At 50.5% G+C, this 14758-nt stretch overlaps 1 protein-coding gene across 2 annotated transcripts in view; it reads right to left on the reverse strand.

Moving 5' to 3' along the window:
* The window catches only part of STAT2 (signal transducer and activator of transcription 2), a 142855-nt gene that overhangs the window by 68618 nt on the left and 59479 nt on the right, over positions 1-14758 (reverse strand). The gene's annotated exons all lie outside the window — the stretch shown is intronic.

Consider the following 14758-nt stretch of genomic DNA (forward strand, 5'->3'; position numbering starts at 1 on the left):
CATACATATAAATGATACACATCCTTTCTTATGACCAGCTATCTTATTTTAGAAAACCTGCCACAAGTTTCATGCTGCTAGATTCTAACACCTCCAGTGCATGCCAATGAGTCCTGATATTTATGAGATTTTGCCTCCACAGACACTGGGCTAATCGATTAGTACCAAAAACAAGATTTTTGTATAACTTACCAGTAAAATCTCTTTCTCGCTCTTCCTTGGGGGACACAGAACACCTTGGGTATAGCTCAGCTCCCTAGGAGGCGTGACACTAAGAAAAAACTGTTAAGCCCCTCCTCCAGCAGCTATACCCTCAGCCTGGAGAGAGAGACTGCCAGTTGCATGTCCAAGTAGTGAGAAAAAGCAATGTCCAAAAAGTGGAACCAACAAGCCAACTACCCAACGTGGTAAACCTAGTCCGGAAACCGTGTAGAAAAAAAACAATGAATGGGTGGGTGCTGTGTCCCCCAAGGAAGAGCGAGAAAGAGATTTTACTGGTAAGTTATACAAAAATCTCGTTTTCTCGCCCATTTTCCTTGGGGGACATAGAAGACCTTGGGACGTCCGAGAGCAGTCCAAGAGGGGGGGGACCACAGCTCCAAGGCTGAAGCACCCGAAGGCATCAGGGAACCGCCGCCTGCAAAAGGCAGCATCCGCTGAAGCCCGAGTATGCACCCTGTAGAACTTGGTAAAGCGCGCAAGGAAGACCGGCGGCCGCCTTACACAATTGCGCGGCCGAAGCCCAATGTCTCCGGCCCAGGAGGCACCGACCGCTCTGGTGGAATGAACGGTGACACTGAAGGCGGAACCCTGCCCTTGGTGCGGTAACCTCAGCAATAGCCATTCTGATGAAGCGGGGGAAAGCCACCCTGGAGGCCGTCAAACCTTTGCGCGGACCTCCTGGAACCACAAGAGTCCGAGCGTCGACAAGAGCCGGTGATCTCCAAGTAAAACTGCAAGGCCCGAACAACGTCCAATCGGTGAAGTGTCCGTTCCCGGGGGTGGGAAGGGGAGGACGATGGCCTCATTGAGATGAAAGGCAGATACCACCTTCAGAAGGAAGGAAGGGACGGGATGGAGAACAGCCCTGTCCTGGGGAAGGACAGAAGGCTCGGAACAAGAAGGGCCGCCATTCAGACACCCGTTTTAGAGACACGATGGCTACAGAAACACAACCGTACAGGACAGAAGGAGTAGAGAGAACTTCTGTAACGGCTCCAAGGGAAAGCTTGGAGGGCCGAGAGCTCAGTATGTAGTTCCCAGGGCGGTACTGGGGGACGGTACAGAGGAACCAATGAGCCACTCCGTGGAAGAAGGTCTTGACAGGCCCAAGAGGGGCCAGGGAACGCTGGAAGAGCATGGACAGCGCCGACACTTGACCTTGTCGAGGAACAGAGTCCCAGTCCCAGGTCGGACTGGAGAAGGACAGAACCATGGGGAGAGAAAGGCAGAGTGGGGGAATGCCCAGCTTCCCACAGAACCCCAGGTAAGAACTCTAAGTCCGATAATAGATCCTGGACGAAGCACGGCCGGGAGCAAACACTAGCGTGTCCGCTGGAATCGCCTGGGCAAGCGGGAAAAACCCAATGTGATCAGGCGCAGACCAGTAACACGGGCAGAAGAGTCCGGCAAAACTGGTCCCGTCGGCCCCTGAGCAACGTCATCCCGTATCCACCCGGAGTGGGGGAGCAGAAGGGCAGAGGGAAGGAACCGAAAGGGTCCGCCCAGCATCCGACAGATGCCAGGACAAGACAGGCTAAAGTCCATGTCGATGTTGCCACCAGAGGAAAGGGTTCTACCGTCCCAGTGTGGGAGATCTAAGGACAATCTTGACCGAAGGGTAGTTACAGAGAAGGTAAGTCTACAGCAGGACTATCGCCTAGAATGGAAAACGCAATCTGCACCCAAGCGGGAGGACAGAACACGATAGACCCGGTAATTGGCGCACAGCTAGTACAGCCAATATGAACGAGGGAGACGGTACGAGGCCACAAGGAACACCGGAACTATCCAAGTGAACAACCATGCTCTCCCCAGAGGGGAGGGCAGTGAAGGAACAACCTCTGAAGCCTGGCCGGGGCAGAAGCCACATCGGAGTGATATGCCCTGAGCGGGATATGCCCCGAGCGGGAGCCAAAACAAAGTCGGCGAGAAGAAGCAGTGGAGACAGAGGCTGGCATAACACCCTACAACCGAAAGGAGGAGTGGGTAACAGGGTAGACATAGTAGGACAGCTCAAAGCAGAACACCCGCTACTCTGTGAGACGCCCGGACCTGGATAATCGAGCACCCAAGAGAAGTTGGGTGACCTTCCCGAGGAGAGCGGCCCGAACCTGGTAGCAGAGCAGAACTGAAGCGCAGAAGGCGCCAATAGGAAGGACTCATACCACACTGCATCCGAAGAGGAGGAAATAGTAGTAGGCGAGGGAACCGTAGTCCCGCCCGAGTCAACGTAGAATTCGAGGGGCGCTGCAGACAGCACTCTCGTCCATGTGACCGCCTGCGCAGGGAAGCAATGCCGCGGGAGGACGAATGGGTACGCATCTAGGAACCACAAACACTCCCCAGGTGGAAGGGCCAACAAACATGGTGGATACAGTCACAACGGAACCGCAATATACAATCCAAACCCGAGAATGAGTACCGCCTAGCTCGGTGCAGTAGAAAGCAAGTAGAGTCCGTCCGGGTCAGGTGGAAGCAGAATGATCTCTTCAGAGAAGAGTGCAAGGCTTGCGGCAAGCATCGTATCCCAAGAGAAACAAGTATGTCACAGGAGGAAGGGAGGCATACGTACGAGCAGCCCGGTAAGCAGTGAGAAGGCCAACCCACCTACGGGAGGAGAAGGCATACATGGCCCAAACAACGCACAGAGCGCACAAGAACGTCCGCTCACTGCAAAATAGTCACTCAGCGAAGGGGGCCTGCCACAGAGTCCCACAGTATCTACGGAAGTGCAAAGTGCAGCCTGGAAGGGAGTTATGCACAAGACTAGTACGACATGCGATGGAACGCAAGCAGTCCGCCTAGAAAGGGGGGAAATGTACCTGGCAAACACTGCAGTCGGCAAGAGTGCAAAGGCCCGCCCCAAAAGGGGGGATGCCCAAGGCCAGTACCAACTTCAGAGAAGTAGGTCCGCCTAGTTAAAGGGGGACATGCACAGGGTTATCCTAGCATTAAGTGATTGTGCAATAATCCACCCAGCACAGCATATACAAGGACAGCCGTGAGTCTCGTGAGCGTGAAAAATTCCGCCCATGGAATGAGGGGTGGTCATGCACAAGGCCAGCACCGTATCCAATGGGAGTGCAAGCATTCCACCCATGGAAGAAGACCATGCTCATGGCCAGCAACGTATCCAGTGAGAGTGCAGTATTCCGCCCAGAAAGGGGGGGTCATGCACATGGCCAGCATCGCATCCAGTGAGAGTGCAAGCACCCCGCCATGGATGGGGGTCATGCACATGGCCAGCCACGTACCGGCGAGAAAACAACCACAGTCAGTGAGAGTGTATGTATGCCGCCTGAGAAAAGGAGGCATGCCCATGGCCGGCAGCGAATCCAGTGAGAGTGCAGCATACCGCCTATGGAAGGGGGTCGTGCACATGGCCGGCAGCGAATCGAGTGAGAGTGCAGCATTCCGCCTATGGAAGGAGGTCATGCATATGGCCGGCAGCGAATCCAGAGAGTGCAGCATTCCGCCTATGGAAGGGGGTCATGCACATAGCCGGCAGCGAATCCAGTGAGAGTGCAGAATTCCGTCTACGGAAGGGGGTCATGCATATGGCCGGCAGCGAATCTAGCGAGAGTGCAGCGTTCCGCCTATGGAAGGAGGTCATGCATATGGCCGGCAGCGAATCCAGAGAGTGCAGCATTCCGCCTATGGAAGGGGGTCATGCACATGGCCGGCAGCGAATGCAGTGAGAGTGCAGAATTCCGCCTACGGAAGGGGGCCATGCGTATATGGCTGGCAGCGAATCCAGCGAGAGTGCAGCATTCCGCCTATGGAAGGGGGTCGTGCGCATGGCCAGCACCGTATCCAGTGAGAGTGCAGTATTCCGCCTATAGAAGGGGGTCATGCACAAGGCCAGCCCGCAGCCAGTGAGAGTGCAGTATTCCGCCTAGGAAGGGGGTCATGCACATGGCCTGCACCGTAACTGGAGAGGGTGACGAATTCTGCCTATAGAAAGGGCGGAAGGGGGGCATGCACTTGGCCAGCGCCGTATCCCGGGAGAGGACAAGGGTTCGCCTAGAAGGGGAACATGCACCTGGCCAGCGCCGCAGCCGGGGAGCGCGACATGCCGGCTATGGAAGGGGGGCATGCATACGACCAGCACTACTGAGATCAGGCTGCAGCGTCCTGCGCAACCAACAAGAATTCCGTTATTTTTATTCATTTTTTTATTTTTTTAAAACACAGCCTCTCTGAGGCAGGAATGGGGCCACCATACAGGGGCACAGCCTCTCTGAGAGGCAGGAAAGGGGCCAGCCATACAGGTCCATGAGGAAGCCCAGATCTTAGAGGGTCTCCTCTAGATGGGAGCCGGCCCCTGGAGATGGCCGGTACCCAAAAGGTTAACAGGGATCCGGCCTGGGGGGCGGCGCAGCGATCCCCTAGGGGCGGGGGGACCTCCAAGCGGGAAGAATTCACGCCTTGGAGAAGTTCCCGCCCCCTCCAACCGAGGCCGGAATTTTGCGGCCTAGTAGGCCGCGAAGCAGGGGACTAAATTTTTGCGGCGCCCGGCTGACCGGGAGGTACCGACGGTCGGCCGGGACCTGGAGGGAGCCGAAGTGGCACATGTACTACCGGCAGCGGGTGCCCACCCCATGGGCCGGAATAGTCAGGGGCCCGGGAAGGAGGGCCGGAATTGCGGCCCAGCAGGCCGCGAAGCCTGGGCCAAAATTTGCGGCGCCCGGCCGACCGGAATGCACCGACGGTCGGCCGTGGCCTGGTTGAGCATCGCGCTCAAGTACATGCCGGCCGCGGGTGCCCACCCCGCTGGCCAGAAGCGAGGGCCCTGCGCCTCGGCAGCGTCAGGAGCGGGCCCCTGGCCCTGAGCAGCGCACCGGTAAGGGGATGGGGGGAATCTGAGACCGGGTGCCCGTGAGGATAGAGGAGGGACGCTGGCATAACCCCTCCGTCAGGGGCAGCTAGGTGCGGGCCTCCGGGCCCTGTTGCAGAATTCCTCTCGCAGGGAGATCAGTCTGCAATGTCCTATGGAGGCCAGGAGGGGAGGAGAGGAAGCAGATTGCCGTCCTGCGGCACCCCAGGGGCCAGCCTAGGTCCAGCAGGGTCCAGAGGCACCAGTACACCGGGGTGGGGGGGGAACGTAGGGCTGGAGAAGCCACTCTCTCACCATTAGCCGTCTTTACCCTCGGTCCGTTCCAGCAGGGTCACCCCTTCAGCTACTGGCACCGTAGTGGCAGGACGCTGGAAGAGGGACTTGGCGTGTGGGCGACCCTTGCGCTGGCGGGATGCAGGGGAGCTAGGCTGCCCTGGTCCACCTTGCCTTCTGTGGGGGAGGCAGCAGTGCGGGTGACCGGCACTGGCGCAGCTCAACCCCGGGAGAACAGAGAGGTCTAGTGCGACTCTGTTATCCCTGATGATCTGGAACAAAAAGAAAATAAAAAAGTAAAAATCTAAAATTTAAACAAGGAGAATACAGCCCTGCAGAGCAGGGAGTGTCTTGCCTCCTTGGACACTAAGCAAAAAAACTGGCAGTCTCTCTCTCCAGGCTGAGGGTATAGCTGCTGGAGGAGGGGCTTAACAGTTTTCACTTAGTGTCACGCCTCCTAGGAAGCTGAGCTATACCCAAGGTCTTCTGTGTCCCCCAAGGAAAATGGGCGAGAAAGTTTTGTAACTAAAACTAAAATGCCCTGAACTTGGAAAAGAACCAAGAACAAGAGCACAGAAACAAAGAAAGAACAGAAGGTCGGATTTGTGTCCCCTAAATAATTAAATGGGAAAGGAATTTTATGGTAAATATAAAAATCCAATTTTCTTGTTAAAGGGAGTCTGTCACCTCCATATCGCCATATACAGTGCTTACATTGTCCTACAGCACACCTATACATGAATGTAATAGTACCTTAGTCTTTTTCTTTACACTTGCAGAAGATGGAAAAACGAAGTTTAATTCATATGCAAATGAGCACAAGTAAGTACCCAGGGGCGGCGTTCACTGTGATGGAGCCCAGGCTGCTCTGCCTTTTTTCATTGTTTCCCCGCCCCAGCCTCTGCATATGCCCACCCTCCTATTCCCTTGCGTCATCCTTCGGTCCAGCCGAGATCCCGCGCCTACGCACTGCCTTGCCAGGCCGGGATCATCGCTTTAACTACTGCACTTGCGCCGGCGAACGCCCCCTTGCCGCTGGTTTCGCGCCATTCGCAGGCGCATGTGCAGTAGTTAAAGCGATGCCATACCCACAATAGGCATCGCAGTGTGCATGCCTAGGCCCGGCGAGGCAGTGCGCAGGCGCGGGATCTTGGCAGGACCGAAAGATGACGCAAGGGAATAGGAGGGCGGGTATAGGCAGGGGCTGGGGTGGGGAAACAATGAAAAAAAGCAGGGCAGCCTAGGCTCCAACACAGTGAACGCCGCCCCTGGGCACTTGCGAGTGCTAATTTGCATATGAATTAAACTTAGTTTTTCCAGCTTCTGCAAGTGTAAAGAAAAAGACAAAGGTACAGTACTATTACATTCATGTATAGGTGTGCTATAGGACAATGTAAGCCCTGTATATGGCCATATAGAGGAGACTCCCTATGATATTACTGGGAGACACAGCATCATGGGACCTAGAGTGATCCAAGTGGCTGGGAAGAAAAACAGCCATTTGAGCCACCTAGCGTACAGCTGTTTCCAGAACCTTACAACCCAAACTGGCTTTGGCAGAGGCCTGGAATGGATCTGGAATAACTTTACAAATAGAAGCTGAAGCAGGATATCGCACAAGGGCTCAAAGGCGAAGACTGGTTCAAGGACCAGGTTGAAGTCCGACAGGATAGTGGAAAAGGTCTTTAGCTGCAGATGAAAAGTAAAGGTTTGATGAAAAAAGATGGATAGAGCAGATATCTGTCCCTTAAGGAACAGCAGTCCAAACCAGACTGAAGAAATTACAGGATCCTGTGAATGGGAACCTGTGAATGGAACAGACCAGAGGGTGTAAGTCTAGAGTGCTCACAACAGCTTAAAAAGGCTTTCCACGTGTGTTGGTAAACCATTGCACATTACAGTTTAGAAGCCTTGAACGCGGTTTGGATGACAGGTTTGGACAGACCCTGGAATCCCAGGACCGTGGCTTCAACAGCCCTGCCACAATGTGGGCATTTCAGAGAGTGACGAGGGCTTCCCTCATTGCTACTCAGCTCCTGGTGCCTCCCTGGTGGTTTACATATGCAAACGCTGTGGAGTTGTCTGTCTGGTTCCTAAACGAGAGATGTCTAGTGGGAGAGCACTAAAAATATGGCCCTGAGTTCCAAGAGACTTATCTGGAGCAAAGACTACTCCTTGGGCCATAAGTCCTTGACACAAAAGGGACTGAAGACAACTGCCCAGCTGATGAGCCCTGTATCGGTGATAAGCACTTCCCGGAGAGGGGAGGAAAAGACTAGCCCTTAGAGATTGCTAGGGAGAAAAGCCACCAGAGGAGCAGGGGAGGAAGGTGGATCAGTTGATCTACAGAGGAAGGAGACTTGTTCCACTGGTGAAGAATCGCCAGTTGCTAAAGATGTATGTGGAACTTAGCATACTTCGATAGAGGAGACCATTGTGCCCAATACGCACATGCAAGAGCAAATGGAGCATGGGGAGTAGGTGAAAAGAAAGGTCACACTGGAGTGGGTAGCCCAGATCTTGCCAGAATGGGTGTTGAGGGGAATCGCAGGAATTTCGTCTGGAATAAGGTAGTTTTTTCCCCATGCTGAATATTCACCCAAGCTGGTTGAGAAAACCCAGGGTGATCTGGATACTGGTCAGGTTGTCCTCCTTCGAGGGATCCTTCTCCAAGAAGTCGTCCACATAGGGAATCACAGAAACTCTCCTGTGCACAGAAGCGCCATGAGAGATGTAACAACCTTGGTAAGGACTAGAGAAGTAGTTGCCAGACTGAAGAGCAGTGCAACAAACTGGAAATGTTGCATATCAATCGCAAAGTGAAACCACTGGTAGAACCTTGTTATGGGAATGTGGAAGTAAGCATCGTGAACACAAATGTTGAATACGCCTCCTTCCAGAGGATCCATGCCTGACTGCAGTGATTCCATCCAGAATCTCTGGACATGGATGAAATGGCTGAGTTTTTTAAGCCCTAGAATGAGTCAAAGATAACCATCCTTCTTAGGAACTGTAAACAGGTTACAGTAGAATCCTTGGAAATGTTCTGAAGAGGGATTGGCCACAATTACTCCTTGATGGAAGAGGGTGCAGATAGTTTGAAAGAAGGTAGACACACAAGAAAGAGATCAAGGGTGGCCGAAAAAAAAAAATTCTTCCAGCAGGCAGGGTCAAGAACTCGATCTTGTACCCTGTCGCCACCACCTCTAGGACCAATGCATTTCATATGCTGGCAAGCCAGGTCACCTTAAAAGATAGCCACTGTTCCTCACCCAAGGAAGTTATTTAAAGAGGACCTTTCATCACAAAATGCAGTGCAATCTGCAAGCAGCATCTTATAGAGCAAAAGAAGCTGAGCAGATTGATGGTTTTGTGGGAAAAGATTCAGTAAAACCTGTAACTAATACGATTATCTGTTTTTTCCACTTCCTGTGAAGAGCTACCAGTATCCGTTCAGGAGGGTGGGGGTAATTAGTGACTGACAGCTATCTCTTATGCACACAAATCCATCAATCACTGATAACCCCTCCTCCCTGTACCAATAGCTCTTCAAAAGAGGTAGAAAAAGAAGAGATATAAATGTATAAATTACAGGTTTTACTGAATCTCTTCCCACAAAATTATATATCAATCTTCTCAGCAGCTCCTTCTCTGTAACATGCTGCCTGTAGATTAGATTTCATTTTCAAGGTGACAGGTTCTTTTTAAATGCAGGAGGGCTATGGAGGGCTTGATGATCTTAGGATGGACATGCCAGGAAGGTTCTGGTTTCAATGAAGATTGTCTGAAGTCAGAAAAACTAAAAGAGTACTTGTCCAAGCGGGACGAAGATTCTCAAAAAAGAACAAAACTGAAAGGCCTGAGGAAGAACAGCCTTTTCCCCGTAGGCTGAAAGATAAATTCTTCCACTGGAAAAATGAGGTGCAATAGCACAATGAGTGCCATCTTGAAAGCAGGGTCAGCTGCCCAAGACCAAAGCCAAATGGTGCAGTGGATGGCAACAGTGTTAGCTGCAGCTTTGCGAGTCGATTCTAGGAAGACATCAGAAAGATACTTGGATGCCTGAGAAGCTGAGAGGTGAGAAGCTGGATATCTTCCAGGAAGGCCTGGGAAAAGAAAGGCCCTGTTGGGGCTGTTTAGTCCAGATGGTACAGTCTTTACCGACCCAAGAAGCAAATGATGAACGGATAGCCAAGCCTGTGGAGATAAAAGCTGACTTAGAAGGCAATTATGTTCCTTGTCCAGAGGGTCGCTAAGGGACACAGCATCTGTTGACAGTAAGGTGATGGCTCAGTGAAGCATGCCACCTTAGGGTCCACTAAGTTATGTCATTAATTTCATGTGATTGGTGGTGTTAGCGAGGTATGCCCCCACAGGGCAATGCAACTAAAGTGGCAACCCACGGTCGTGAAGATTCCTCTTCAGCAAGGTTATAGCTCCTGCAATTGATTGACATAAAGATGCAAAACTAAAGATGCAGACCAAAAAAGTTCATGTCTGCTTCCTTTGGACACAGAGGGTACAGCCCACCTGGGCTAACATTTTATTATTGTCAGCCTCTGAGTGAGAGCTATGCACATGGCTCTGTGTCCCCTAATGATATTACAATAGAAAAATATAGAAAAATCTAGGCCCATACATATACAGTATATAAATATAGGTCCTCCCCAGAACCAGCCTAAATAATAGTATGCACATTTTTGACAAGCCAGGATTGTCTCACAGCAATGAAAACATCAAATAATTGTAGAAACAAATGTGTAAAGGGCTTATCCAGGGAGCCACTGAAATAATAAAATTTTTTTAAAAAATTCAGTCCCTACACTACAGTTTTAGTAATTGTCCCATAACATATGTAGTATTTTTTCATAAATTATCTCCTACATTACTCCGCTCTGCCACTTGTTTCTCTCCCAAACTTCGGGTTAGAGGCAGGTCTTTTGCGGTCTTCCCAGCATCCTCCTGCTTCGTCTCCTCCATAATACACCCCTTTATTGTTTTTGATCTGCCTACTAAAACAAGATCCCAGTGTAGCTTGGGATCATGGGACCACTAAGGTCAGTCATCTGATGTCAGTACGGCCCCTTTAGATGATGTAAGTGATCACAATTGGGTGGGGAGTTGCATCCTGCGGTCCATTCAATAATATGATACGGGGTTGTGTTGTCATGCCACAGAAAGAAGCAACGTAACTTCTGGTGTCACCTGGCCTCAGTGTGTAGGGACAGAATAGGGGGATCCTGGCTGATAACACTACTCCATACAAACAATATGAACACTAAGGCTGGGTTCACACTTGAGCGTTTTACAGCGCGTTCAAACGCGCTGTAAAACGCTCAACACATGAAAACCAATGCTTCCCTATGGCCCTGGTTCTCACTTGAGCGTTTTACAGCGTGTTTGAACGCGCTGAAAAACGCCCTACGCTCAAACAAGTTCTTGAGCTTCTGAACCCAGCCTAAGTCAGATAACTGTGAATGTCTCTAATGAAAATCGCTGGGAGACGTTTGTTAACCCCCAGCAAAACGCATCTATGAGAGATCTCCAATCCTGGCTGCTTACAGCAATTATAGTATTAATAGGAGGGGGCTCACTTCTTCCCCTGAAAGGGTCAGCACAGGGCCTAACAAATAAGCAATAGGAACCAAACAGGCCAAGCACTCATGACACCTAGATCCAGGGGCGCTTCTAGTGTCTGAAAACATCCGGGGCACAAGCCCACTGTGTTGAAATTGCACATTAAAGGCATGCTTAAAGGGGTGTTCTGGTTTACGCAAATGAAGTGCAGTACTGCAGACTGTCATTATATAATACAACATTCGGTAACTTTCCAATATCTGTTATGTTTCATTTCCTCACCACTGGAGAAATCTTTGCTTGGGCCCTTTAATATTTATGGGAATGAACCCTGAGCAACCCCACAGAGCATCCCCCCACCCCCCTTGTACTTGTTCCGCTGATCCGCTACTTGCGGGCTGCGCGGGCATGAGTTCAGTCACTTCGGTGCGCAATCCCGTCCTGTGGCGCGTGATCCCGCAAGACCCGCCACGGGAGGTCACGGGTCTCGCGGGATCACTTGCCGAAGGATGGGATTGCGCACTGAAGTGACTGAACTCATGCACGCATAGCCCGCAAGTAGCGGATCAGCGGAACAAGTACAAGGGGGGTGGGGGGATGATCTGTGGTGGGTTGCCCAGGTCCAATCAATATTAGGGTCCATTCACACGTCCGTTTTTTCTTTCCTGATCTGTTCCGTTTTTTCAGGAACAGATCTGGACCAGATCTGGACCCATTCATTTTCAATGGGTCCTGGAAAAAATCGGACAGCACAATGTGCGCTGTCCGTTTCCGTTGTTCCCTATGTCCGAAAAAATATAAAACATGTCCTATTCTTTTCCGCAAAAATCGGATCCTGGACCAATACAAAGTCAATGGATCCGCAAAAAACCACAATCGTATGTCATTACGTATGTCATCCGTTTTATGCGGATTCCGTTCCTGGAAATTAGGCTTCCTCCCCAGTATTAAATGTGACCAGTGCGGCCCCCCTCCCTCTATATTCATTGGTGGCCAGTGCGGCAGTGCGGATTCCCAGTAAGTTTTCTACAGATCAGATTTTTCACTTCGTGAAAAACTCAGATCCGACAGTATATTCTAACACAGAGGCGTTCCCATGGTGATGGGGACGCTTCTAGTTAGAATATACTGAGAACGGTGTACATGACTGCCCCCTGCTGGGGGGCACCCGATCTCTTACAGGGGGCTGTGATCTGCACAATTAACCCCTCAGGTGCTGCGCCTGAGGGGTTAATTGTGCATATCATAGCCCCTTATAAGAGATCAGGGGCTGCCAGGCAGCAGGGGGCAGACCCCCCTCCCTCCCCAGTATTAAATGCCTCACCTCTCTCCCCCCCCCCATCATTGGTGGCCAGTGCGGATTCCCAGTATTAATAAATGTGCCCAGTGCGGCCTCACCTCCCCCCCCCCCCATCATTGGTGGCAGCGGAGAGTTCCGATCGGAGTCCCAGTTTAATCGCTGGGGCTCCGATCGGTTACCATGGCAGCCAAGACGCTATTGCAGTCTTGGCTGCCATGGTTACTTAGCAATAAATACAAGCATTATACTTACCTGCGACTGCGAGCTGCGATGTGTGTCCGGCCGGGAGCTCCTCCTACTGGTAAGTGACAGGTCTGTGCTAAAAGCAATGCGCCGCACAGCAGGGGGCAGTCATGTACACAGTTCTCAGTATATTCTAACTAGAAGCGTCCCCATCACCATGGGAACGCCTCTGTGTTAGAATATACTGTCGGATTTGAGTTTTCACATGTTTCCGTTTTTTGCGGATCCGCAAAAAACGGATGACATACGGAAACATTTTCAGGAACAACGGATCCGCAAAAAACGGACCGAAAATCGGGATGTAGAAAAATACTGACGTGTGAATGTAGCCTTAAAGGGCCCTGGAATAGCCAAATAAAAAAAAATGCTACCAGGCCAGCATAACATTCGGGGCACTGGACAAAACATCCGGGGCCCTGCCTAGATCAACTGTGTACAATACACTATGCTTGGGCAATACCCAAATCTAATATAGTAACCATGGCATCAGCTCAAAAAACTACAAACAACCTACATAGAGAAAATGAGCCCACAACGTACCCATAAAAATATAATGAAGCTTTATTATGTATACAAATTGAGATATACAGTAAAAGAAGTCTTATTAAAAATCACATGATGCAAGGACAGTGTCACGACTATGGTCATGGTCGTGACTCTTAGAGCCGCATGCAGTTGCCAGTGGCCAGGTTTGGTTGTTTACCGCAGGTGAGGGCTGTTAGTTGGTAGCCTCACGTGCGGTTGCCGCTGGCAACATGGTGTTGTTGGCAGTGTAGCAGCCTGAGCTTTTTGCTAGGCAGCTCGCTGTCAATGCATGCGGTTGCCTCTGGCAACGTGTGTTTGTATGTGTGCACTTTCTCCGTTTGGTGTGCACAGGGTTAAGGTGTGCTTGGTAGGTGTGGTGGGTGTGACCTCAGGCCTCCTTATATGTTGGTGTGTTGGAGATTTTTGTCAGTCTGTGTAGGAGCTCTGCTCCCTGGCTGAATGTCTTTGTCTGTGTGAGCCACCCTAATTTATTATATTGTTTCCCTTGCTCTGTCTGTGTGTCCCCTCCGGTGTGTTTCTGTTTTCCCTCTCCCACCTGGTGTATGTTGTGGGCCTTGTTTGGAGGTTATTGTGTTGTTGTGTGTTTCCTCCGAAAGGGGGCTGCTTTCCCGGAGTGGTTTAAGCAAACATCGAGACAGTGCATTTCCGGTTCATCTCGTCGGCGGCAGGTAAGTTCTGGTAACCTAGGTTGTCTGTTGCCTTTTGTTACTTACCTGTCGTTCGGCTGTGAACCCTGTCTAGTTGGTGGCCAGCTGCTGGGCTTCTGGAGACACCATGCATCCGTTGTATTGGATGAATGGGTGGTCTCCGCCCTGTCTTTAGGCTTAGGGCATAGCAAGGATACCTAGGGTTCTAGGTTGGAGAGCATGAGCCCCCTTACCTTCTGAGGCGGCTCATGCATTAGGAGTTTAGGGAGATCTTCAGGGTCGCGTTAGGAGGTGTCTTGCTCCCTGTTTTCCTGCGTTGCATCGAACACTGAGGCACGGTGGGGGGTTCCCCCCACTCCCCGCCGTGACAGACAGGTGGCAGAAAAAACGTGATCCAAAGACTACATAATCACAAATGGGGATGAATCTGGACATAGTTATTTTCATTCTGGTTTACTTAGTCATGCTGCTTACAGGCCAATGCCAGATGGATGTAGTCCAGCCAGTATTTATCATTTCGGTATATTGCCATATTTATCCCCAGTTGTGATTATGTGGTCTCTGGATGACGTTTTTTTCTGCCACCTGTCCTTGCATCACGTGATTTTAATAAGACTTCTTTTATATCATAATTTGTATACATAATAAAGCTTCATTATATGTTATGGGTATGTTGTAGGCTCATTTTTTTCTATGTAGGTTACTGGGCCTAACAAAGGCTGGCAGGTCTGTGCTGTGTGAATCTGTTCACGCATACACAGGCAGTAATGCATTGGAATACATAGTTATTTTATTGTTATTCATTAGAAAACCTAAGTAAAAATCCCCTTGTGGAAAACGAAAAAAAAAAGTTTAATAAAGTTTGAAAAGTAAAAAAAATAAATGTACGTGAACAAATAGATTATCCTCTGCAGCAAGTGAGGTTTTCAGTGGTCACGTTAGAAAGCCTTGCTCTGGTACAACACGTGGTTGGCATGTAAACAAAGACATGTAGCGTACTGGAGCAGTGGGCGGTTTAACAATCTATTTTATTACTTTTTGCTGGTATTTTTTTTTAATCGGACATCCCGCTTTAATGTGTGTGAACCTGTAACAAAAATGTAAATTAAAAAA

Source organism: Bufo bufo, chromosome 3, assembly GCF_905171765.1.
Source record: "Bufo bufo chromosome 3, aBufBuf1.1, whole genome shotgun sequence".
Classification (NCBI taxonomy): domain Eukaryota; kingdom Metazoa; phylum Chordata; class Amphibia; order Anura; family Bufonidae; genus Bufo; species Bufo bufo.